We start from the raw sequence: 8395 nt of genomic DNA, 5'->3' as shown, positions 1-8395 counted from the left end.
AATTTTTTTCTCCTAAATTCTTTCTGTACTTTCTTTCTGTACTAGACAGAAACATAGTCTGTGAAAGACACATTTGTACTTTTAGCTGGTAATACCTCTTTGTAATTTGTGGATAGAGTGAAACTTTCTACAAAAGCCAAAAGTAATTTATAATTACTTATACATACACTTGTACTAGCTAATAGTACCTTTCCATTGGAGTGTAATATTCTACAAAATTTATAAATAATTCGTGATTACTTATATATAAGGACTTCAAACTTAGCAAACTTCTATTAGCTAATAGTACCTTTGTCTTAATAGAGAAAGCCTCTAGTATACGACCTTATGATTATTGGTTTCAAAGTACATTTAAAATTTTTTGATTATTAAAATACCTAAGGGTATACAGTTGTACTTTAAATTAACAACCTCAAATTTGTTATGATTTTTCAATTGACAATTTCACATATTTTGTATAAAATAATAAATTAACAACCTCAAATTTGTTATGATTTTCCAATTGAAAATTTCCAATATTGTGTTAAAAAGAATAATAAAAAATAAGGTAGTCAGTAATTACATTTACCATGCACACCACACCCAATGCACAATGGTGGTGGTGTATTAAACGTTGGTGCACATGTGATTGGCTGCTTAGATTGCCCCTTATATAGACACTCATTGGCTGGGTGTGGGCCTTGACACGCATGGCATTGAATGGATTGTTTCTTGGTCAAGTTTATATATCCCATTTTTTGAGGAATCGGTGCTGTCTGGTAGACCGGAATGTGTTGGTCACCTTGTATAATGTAGTGACTTATAATACTAGAAAGATTCGCATTGTCACCATTTTGGGGATAGTTGTGTCCATTGAAGGTAGGTCTTGAGTCTCCCCAATCACTAGGTAGCTCCTCCACCAGTACTTGATTCAGGGGAGTAATTTGTGGAAGTGGTGGTGGTTGAGGTTCCAGTACTGGTAGGGGTAATGGAGTATTTTGAGCCCTAAATTGCCCTTGATTGGCTGATGTAGCTCCTTGTATTGCCAATTGTGCCTGATTGGATGGACTGGGTAGTGCAGGAAATGGTAGATGCGGCATTTGTAGATACATGGGTTGAGGAATCACCCTAGGATAATGACATTGGGATGTGTCATGATTTCCCCAATGATCACAATGGGCATAGTAGAGTGTTAACAGGCTTGGCTCTAAGATGAGGGCATTCCTTAGTCTAATAATTTCTAGTGCATACCCCACACCATATGTTCTCTTTGTGGAAACAGATGGGGGTTGCTGGGAGCATCTTTTGGTGCTTCTATATTCCATTGTTGGCTCAACTTGTTTAATAGATCTGTGGCCAACTCTTCCATGTTGCACCTTGGGCATGCTTGCATCCATAGTTCCTTATGAGGTTGAAGTGAGTGCTATTTGGCACATAACAGAGGAACCTAACGATCTATCCTTTTGGGGCGTCTCCCTCATGTTGTCCCCTAAGCGTATCGTCATCTTGCTAGATAGCTCAAACGATGTGGGATTCATAGAAACAAATGATCATGTAGTTTTAGTATCCCATAGCCCTATGAGAAAGCGTGGCAGAAGCTGCACATCACTCATCCTCTCATGGGGTTAACATCACGAGTTTAGATGTTTGATCTTGGTGATGTATTCTCTTAAGGACTCGTTGTCCTTCTGCTTCACCTCATAAAGCTAGTTAAGCAGGCTCCAGTTGGGACCATTGGGGGCAAACCCCACAATGAAGGATTTATGCAAAGTGACCCAATTTATTTTCTCTTCAGGATCTAAGGCTCTAAACCATTGTCCATCCTTGCCATCAAGACTCAAGATAAAAGCATTGACCTTGTCTAGATCCCCAATATCACCAAAGGTGTCACAGATTTGTTCAAACCTCTCAACATGGGAGACTGGGTCTCCTTCTCCTGCAAACTTGGTGATTAGCTTGGAGATTGTGATAGGCTTGCTCCTTGAGGGGTCATTATCCCTTCCAAGAAACATTGGTGGTGGAGCAGTGGCCCCCCTTCCTAGTGCTTGCACTAGGATTCTCATAGCTTCATCTATAAGGACCGTTTGCAATATAGGAGGAGGTTGTGGAATGGTGGGCGATGTCCCATACATTGGTGGCCCTGATGAAGGGTTCCATGGATTTGATGTCACAAGATTGGGATGGGAGGATCCAGGCGCACTAGGCATTGGCATTGTGACTTGGGTCAGGTTGGGCCTAACATGTTGGATTGGAGGTCCTCTAGGGAGTGGTATGTTCCCTGTAGGCATAGGCTTATAAGGGGAGCTTGCTGGGTAGGGAATATCTCCCATGTTTTGCTGCCAAGGAGGTATCATAGGGGATTCTGAGGTGGAGGGTCTTAATTGTGAGCCTTCAAGGTTACTCCTCTAGCCCCTTTGCTCTAGATCCTGAGACTCTTGTGAGAATGTGGGTCGAAATCCATCCCATCATCAAATAATTGGTATGACGGGGGTTGATTGCCATTCGGTATGGTGGGACTTGGCTTCCTGAGTAGTGCTTTGAACATCGGTGGTTGGGCTAGCATTTGAGCCTCTGACATTGCCCTAGTCTATCCAACAAATGGGTTTAGACACTCTACTGGGTCTATCAATCCAAACCTTCCCATGATATTGGAAAAGGTTCCCCTTAATGTGGTTGCTACTATAGATGGGGTAGGAGAGTGGAGATCAATGGGGATGGAGTCCAGAGAGCTACTGAGGCTCTAACATTTGAGGGTTCACCCATGTCTCTATCTTGACTCATGGACTCTTTCGAGCTAGATAATTCAGTTGGTGGTGGTTCTTGCAATGAGTGAGAACTAACTTTTGAGCTTACTGACCCTGAGGATGCCAAGGTAGCTATGGACGTCGACAAGATGGTATTTGAGGCACTGTCTTTAGGCTTAGGGTGAGCTTGTGTAGTTGATGCCCCAATTCTAGGTTGAGTCCGCCTCGATTTCTTGATTCTCGGGGTCCCATTTTTCATGTGCTTTTTCCTATTTTTTTGTGTTCCCAGAGCTATCCCTACGGTCGTGGGGATAGAGTTATGGCAATGACCGACAGGATAGAGCTATGGCAACGACCGGCGGGGTAGCAAGTCGACGAGATAGAGTTAAGGCAACAACCGGTGGGATAGAGCTATGGCAATGACCAATGAGGTAGCAAGTCGGTAGGATGCAGTTAAGGCAACGGCTAGCGGGATAGAGCTATGGCAACAACTGGTGGGATAGCAAGTTAGCAGGATAGAGTTAAGGAAACAGCTGGTGAGATAGAGCTATGGCAATGACCAGCGAGATAGAGCTATGTCAACAATTGGCGAGATAGCGCTAAGGCAACGGCCGACAGATGGCAATGACTGGCGGGATAGCCTATGGCACTGGGTCAATGCAAGTTTGACCGGTGGGATAGCTGACTAACAGTAATTAATTAGGGCGATGGGTTAGGTACTTACATTTGTCAAGTCGGTAGGATAGAGTTAAAGCAGCGACCGACAGGATAGTAAGTTAGCAGGATAGCACTGAGGCGACAGGTCAAGGATAGTGCTAAGGCGATGGGTCAACATAAGTTTGACCAACGGGATATGGTTATAGCATCGAGTTGACGCAAGTTTGATTGATGGGATACGGTTATGGCACTGGGTCAATGCAAGTTTGACTGGCGGGATATGGTTATGGCACCGATCGGTGGGATAGTGCTATCACACTGACCCGTGGGGATAGGAACACGTAGTTTCACCGACTGGTTTTTGATGATTCTTGATGATTTGGAAGTTTTTGTTCATGTTTTTTGTGATGGGGGGATGCTAAACTACCTAATCTACCTACTCAATGAAAAAAACTTGAAAGAAAAACAACTTTTGAAGACCAAAATGCAAGATTTCTTGAGGGGTGAGTTTTACCACACAAAACCATTTCGAAATTTAGGAAGATTAATCATTTTTTGTTTTTTTTTGTGTGTTTAGACCTCATACACTCCTTAGCAATCTCACATACTAAGTTCCTATCAATTCAGAACACTCAAAAGCATCAAAAACAAGCTTCAAATGCTCCAAAATGACTTTCCAACCAAAAAAATTTGTTTTCCTACTTTCCCATCCAAACCTCTCCCTTCCTCCCTCTCTCTTCTCCTACAACTCCACGAACAAGCTCCAAGTTAAGCTTGAAGCCTTTTGCAATGGGTAGATAACGAAGGAAGACAAGTGCAATGCAAAAGCATACCTTCATTCCCCAGCAGCTATGCCAAAAATGTGTGGGTCTCGGCGGTGACTCACGTGTTGTGGGGATGTTGAAGAGATGCTTGTGAGAGCAATGCAAGGCACGAGTTGTCCGCAAGTGTCACTCAAGTGGCCTCCAAATTGTTGCAATGTGCTTCCAAGCAAGAAAGAGGGAAGGGGGAGAGGGGAGAGGAGAGGGCATACGGGAGGCAGAAGGAGAAGGGAAGAGGAGAGTGAAGGGGGATGGAGTGGCAAACAAAAGGGCACTACAATGGAAACAAGAGAACACCCAAAACACTCTCTTGGAAGAGAAGAGGGAGCTTGTATTCAAACTTATGCAAACAACAATGAAGATCAAAGTCAACCATTTGGCCTTTTATACAAGTCACCTTTTGAAGGGAGGGCCAACCCTAATCTCTTTATACCACTCTCTCTTCTCATCCTTTTACCATTCTCTTGGGCCCATCTAGCTCCAAGGCATGATCCTTGCTCTATGGACTTGCCACTGCCCATCAAATCACATCACTTAACTAGTGGTGGCATATTGTTAGCCAATTTGCTAACAACGATGTTGACCAAGTCCTGCCCCATCACATCCCAAAAATCTTAGAAGAATTTTGCATTTAGGCCATATGGTCCTGGCAGCAAATAAGGCTGGGCTAGTCGCCTCTGATGATACTCTGAGACCCTCGAGGTCAGGCCCTCTAGTGCGCAGTTAATGTTGGAGTGCCAGTCTTCGTCCTAGATTGCCTCTTCCCCCACGATGGAGCTCAGCTCTTTCTGAAACACGGTGGCAATGTGCCAAGTCTCATTTACTACGTTGCCTTAACAGTCCTGCACATGATCAATTCTAGCAGTTTCTCTTAATTTCCTAGAAAAAGGCCTTCGAGGGGTAGTCTCCAACTGCCAGCCAGGTCTGTCGGCTTCTAGTTCTCGCCACCTTAACTTCATGCAGCTCCGCATCTTGCGGCACAAAGGGCTTCTTGTGCCGCGTGAGCCACCAATCACCATTCTTTGTGAGATTTCCTATACTTGAGGTCCTCTGCCTTCGTAATTTGCATAATTTCCCTTAGGGCTCCGTCCCATCGCCTCACCGAGTCAAACAAATTCGCCGTTATTTCCTTTCAGGCCCTCCGAATCTGATAGCAAAAACCTCTACCAAATAGCAACTTCTTATTAAAGGAAAAGGGGATATCAGGGGGGCGATCAATGGAGACAAGAACCAAAAACTTCCAAGTGACCGGAATGTGGTCAGAGAGCACCGTTCCTATTGCTCCGACCTCCATGGGGCCTCTCACCCACCACCCCTCTTCAGAAATATAAAACCAATACAACCTGCCAGCCCTGAACTCACCTCCCTACCTCTAATTGGTCCAAATGAAGCTACGAAAACAGTTAGGGTCCAACTCCTCCATCTCCACAAGGGACTTTTTCAAAACAGAGCTCATTCCAGGCATCCCGCTCTAAACTGCCCAGAACTGCCCTCGTGAGAGTGATCCTCCCGGCTTTCCATCACGTTCTAGTCCCCCTCTAACAACCAGTGCCCTTCCCCCACATAGGCACCCAGAGATCTCCAGCAAGCTACTCTTTCGTTGGAAGAGTTAGGGGCATAGATACTTGCCACATTGAACGGAAACCCTCTGTGAGAAATCTGCACTCCAATAAACCACCCTTCTCAACTCCTCCCTACATCATGGGGATCTAGGCCAGTTTGCACTAGCACCGTTGATCCTTCCTTCCCCCTTACCAGTGAGTTAACAAAGGTTTGGAATCCCAATCGACCACCATCCATCCTCGCAGCCACACTTGACTTCTTGAAGCAAGACTACTTTCGGTTTGGCTTTCCTAATAACATGCAAGCAAGCTTTTTGTTTCACCTTACTGTAGCACCCCCTCACTCACGTTCCAATGAAAGACTTTAAGGCCCAAGACATTCTCCTTGCTTCCCCTAATCATAGACGAATTAATTAATGAGGGCCTTGCAAGCATCCTTAAGAAAATTAAATCTGTTGTCCCTTGATTGACTTTGACAGTGCTTTGGGCCTTGTGACTTGGCCTCCTTGAGGATCCTCGTCCTACATGCCAATCTGCTTACTCTTTTATTCGAACACTCTTTTACGATGTTTAGCTTCAGGCATCTCGACTTCCTTGGTGCCCCCATCGTCTTGCATGGCCTATGTGTTAGGAGTCTCTGCTTCCATATCAATGGGTTCACCCTTCGGGAGGGCTTCCACCGATGTATTGGACGTATCGGGGTGATGAGAGATCTGTGTGTCCGCGCCCCTTCCAATGCTTGGATCATCATCGTTAGGTGCCTTATTAGTCCTTCCTTTCTTCCCCACTATCCTCCAAGGTTCTCCACCTGTGGGAGGCGTCTGATCATCACCATCCGTCTTATCGCCTTTCAAATTCTTGGACACCAAGTCAACCTTGGGCATTGCTTCATTGGGAGTCGACAGGACCACTTCATGCTCTTGATCAGTGTTGAGGGCTTCTCCTCCATTTGCAAGCTTGACATTCGCTGCCCTAAGCAGACAGTTCCTCGCAAAGGGGCCCATATGTTTGCATACATAGTAGGAGTCAGGGAATGGGCTGAATTTGCCCTACTGAGCAATGCTGGGACTATCTGGGAATTGAATCTTGATGAAATCTGGGATGTCTTGGGATCTATCCCACAGAATCCATGTGCGTTTCCTTCCCCCAGGTTGACGAGATGCTGGAGGCATCTAAAGAACTTTTCCAAGTGCTCTTGCCACATACCCAATCTTCACGCACATCCATGATGGGAGGATGCGAAACTCAACCCATACAGGGAAATCATGGAGCAGGAACCGATCGATGCTAAAATCCGGGGACCAGGGTATGACTAGAACATGTGCAAGTCTGAGAATTAAAATCCTCTCCCCACCAGCTCGTTTCTAACCTGTTCAGAGAAGCACTGAAGAAGAATGAAGACTTTGCCCAGAAACCTCGACATGTACCACTCCTCGGGGAGCGCACACTTGTAGACCATGAATTCCTTAAGTTCTTACAGGGAGGGAATTATTCTCATGAAATAAAGGTAAACTCCTCCCATGGCCAACCTGTCCATCTCGGGACACACATCTTCCAGCTCAAGCATGCAGACTGATCCATGAGCCTTGCCCATCTCGAACCAAGGCTTCTTGTCCTTTTCTCGCGCTCTTCGTCAACTCCGCATGTAAAAGCATCCTGGCCTCGTCCTCTTGCAGGGGGGTGAAGCCCCCTTGGATCTTCTTCGTAAGGATTTTGAAGTAAAATGGCAGGTTTTCCCCTCCTTCATAGCCTTCCTCCGGTGATATTGAGCGCACCTCAGACTCTTAGCCTCCTTGAGGGTCCACCTCTTGCAGGTTGTTGGAATCCGAGTCGTCATGCTTGTAGGATCTAGGCATCTCTAGCAAGGGTGTATCAGCTCTCTTTTGATATCTACAATTCTTTTTAATGAAGTGGGGATACTTTTTGTGAGTTATGCATGTGTAACAATCACACTACTATGAATGAATGATTTAAAATCATTTATTCTCCCACACATCATTGTGCTTCATGTATTGAATATATCCCTTGTTTGAAATTCATTCATACAACAAAGTGCATAGTGATTGTGAAAATCATGCCACCAAGTTGCGTTACAATAGCATGGATAAGGAGACAATGTATCTACTTAGGAGCTTAGCACATGGGAAGAAATAGGATGGGAATGGGAAAAGGTGGTCCCAAGTGGTCCCATGCATATTTCTATCCTATTCCCATCCCACTATATGCTAACAGAAAAAGAACTAGGGATGGGTTTAAGAGGAAGAGGACACATGGCATCATTTCGTGTATTTAAGAGGTGGGGACCTTGTGGGGACAAGGACACATGTCATCCTTCCATGTTTTTGAATCCCTAAAAAGAGGGAACCCATTATGGCTGCCAGGGTCTAGAGGCCATGGTCCAGGATGGGAGAAAAAGTGGCTACTCCCACTCTAAATCCATCCTAAACCACTTGGTGTAGGATGGGAGTAATGATGACAAAAAGATTCCCATCCCAAACCCATGCTAGCCCCATCCATGTGATGAGGCCCTTAGAAGCATGCTATAGAAAGAAGCTCAACACTTATAACCACAATCAAGCATAATGCTAAATTTTGTCTTATTACATTATCATGTAAAGGTGATGTAATATAC

This window comes from Dipteris shenzhenensis, chromosome 26 (assembly GCF_047967505.1).
Source record: "Dipteris shenzhenensis isolate YYH24624 ecotype China chromosome 26, Dip_SZ_1.0, whole genome shotgun sequence".
NCBI classification, from domain to species: domain Eukaryota; kingdom Viridiplantae; phylum Streptophyta; class Polypodiopsida; order Gleicheniales; family Dipteridaceae; genus Dipteris; species Dipteris shenzhenensis.
Note: the sequence above shows the minus strand (reverse complement) of the source record.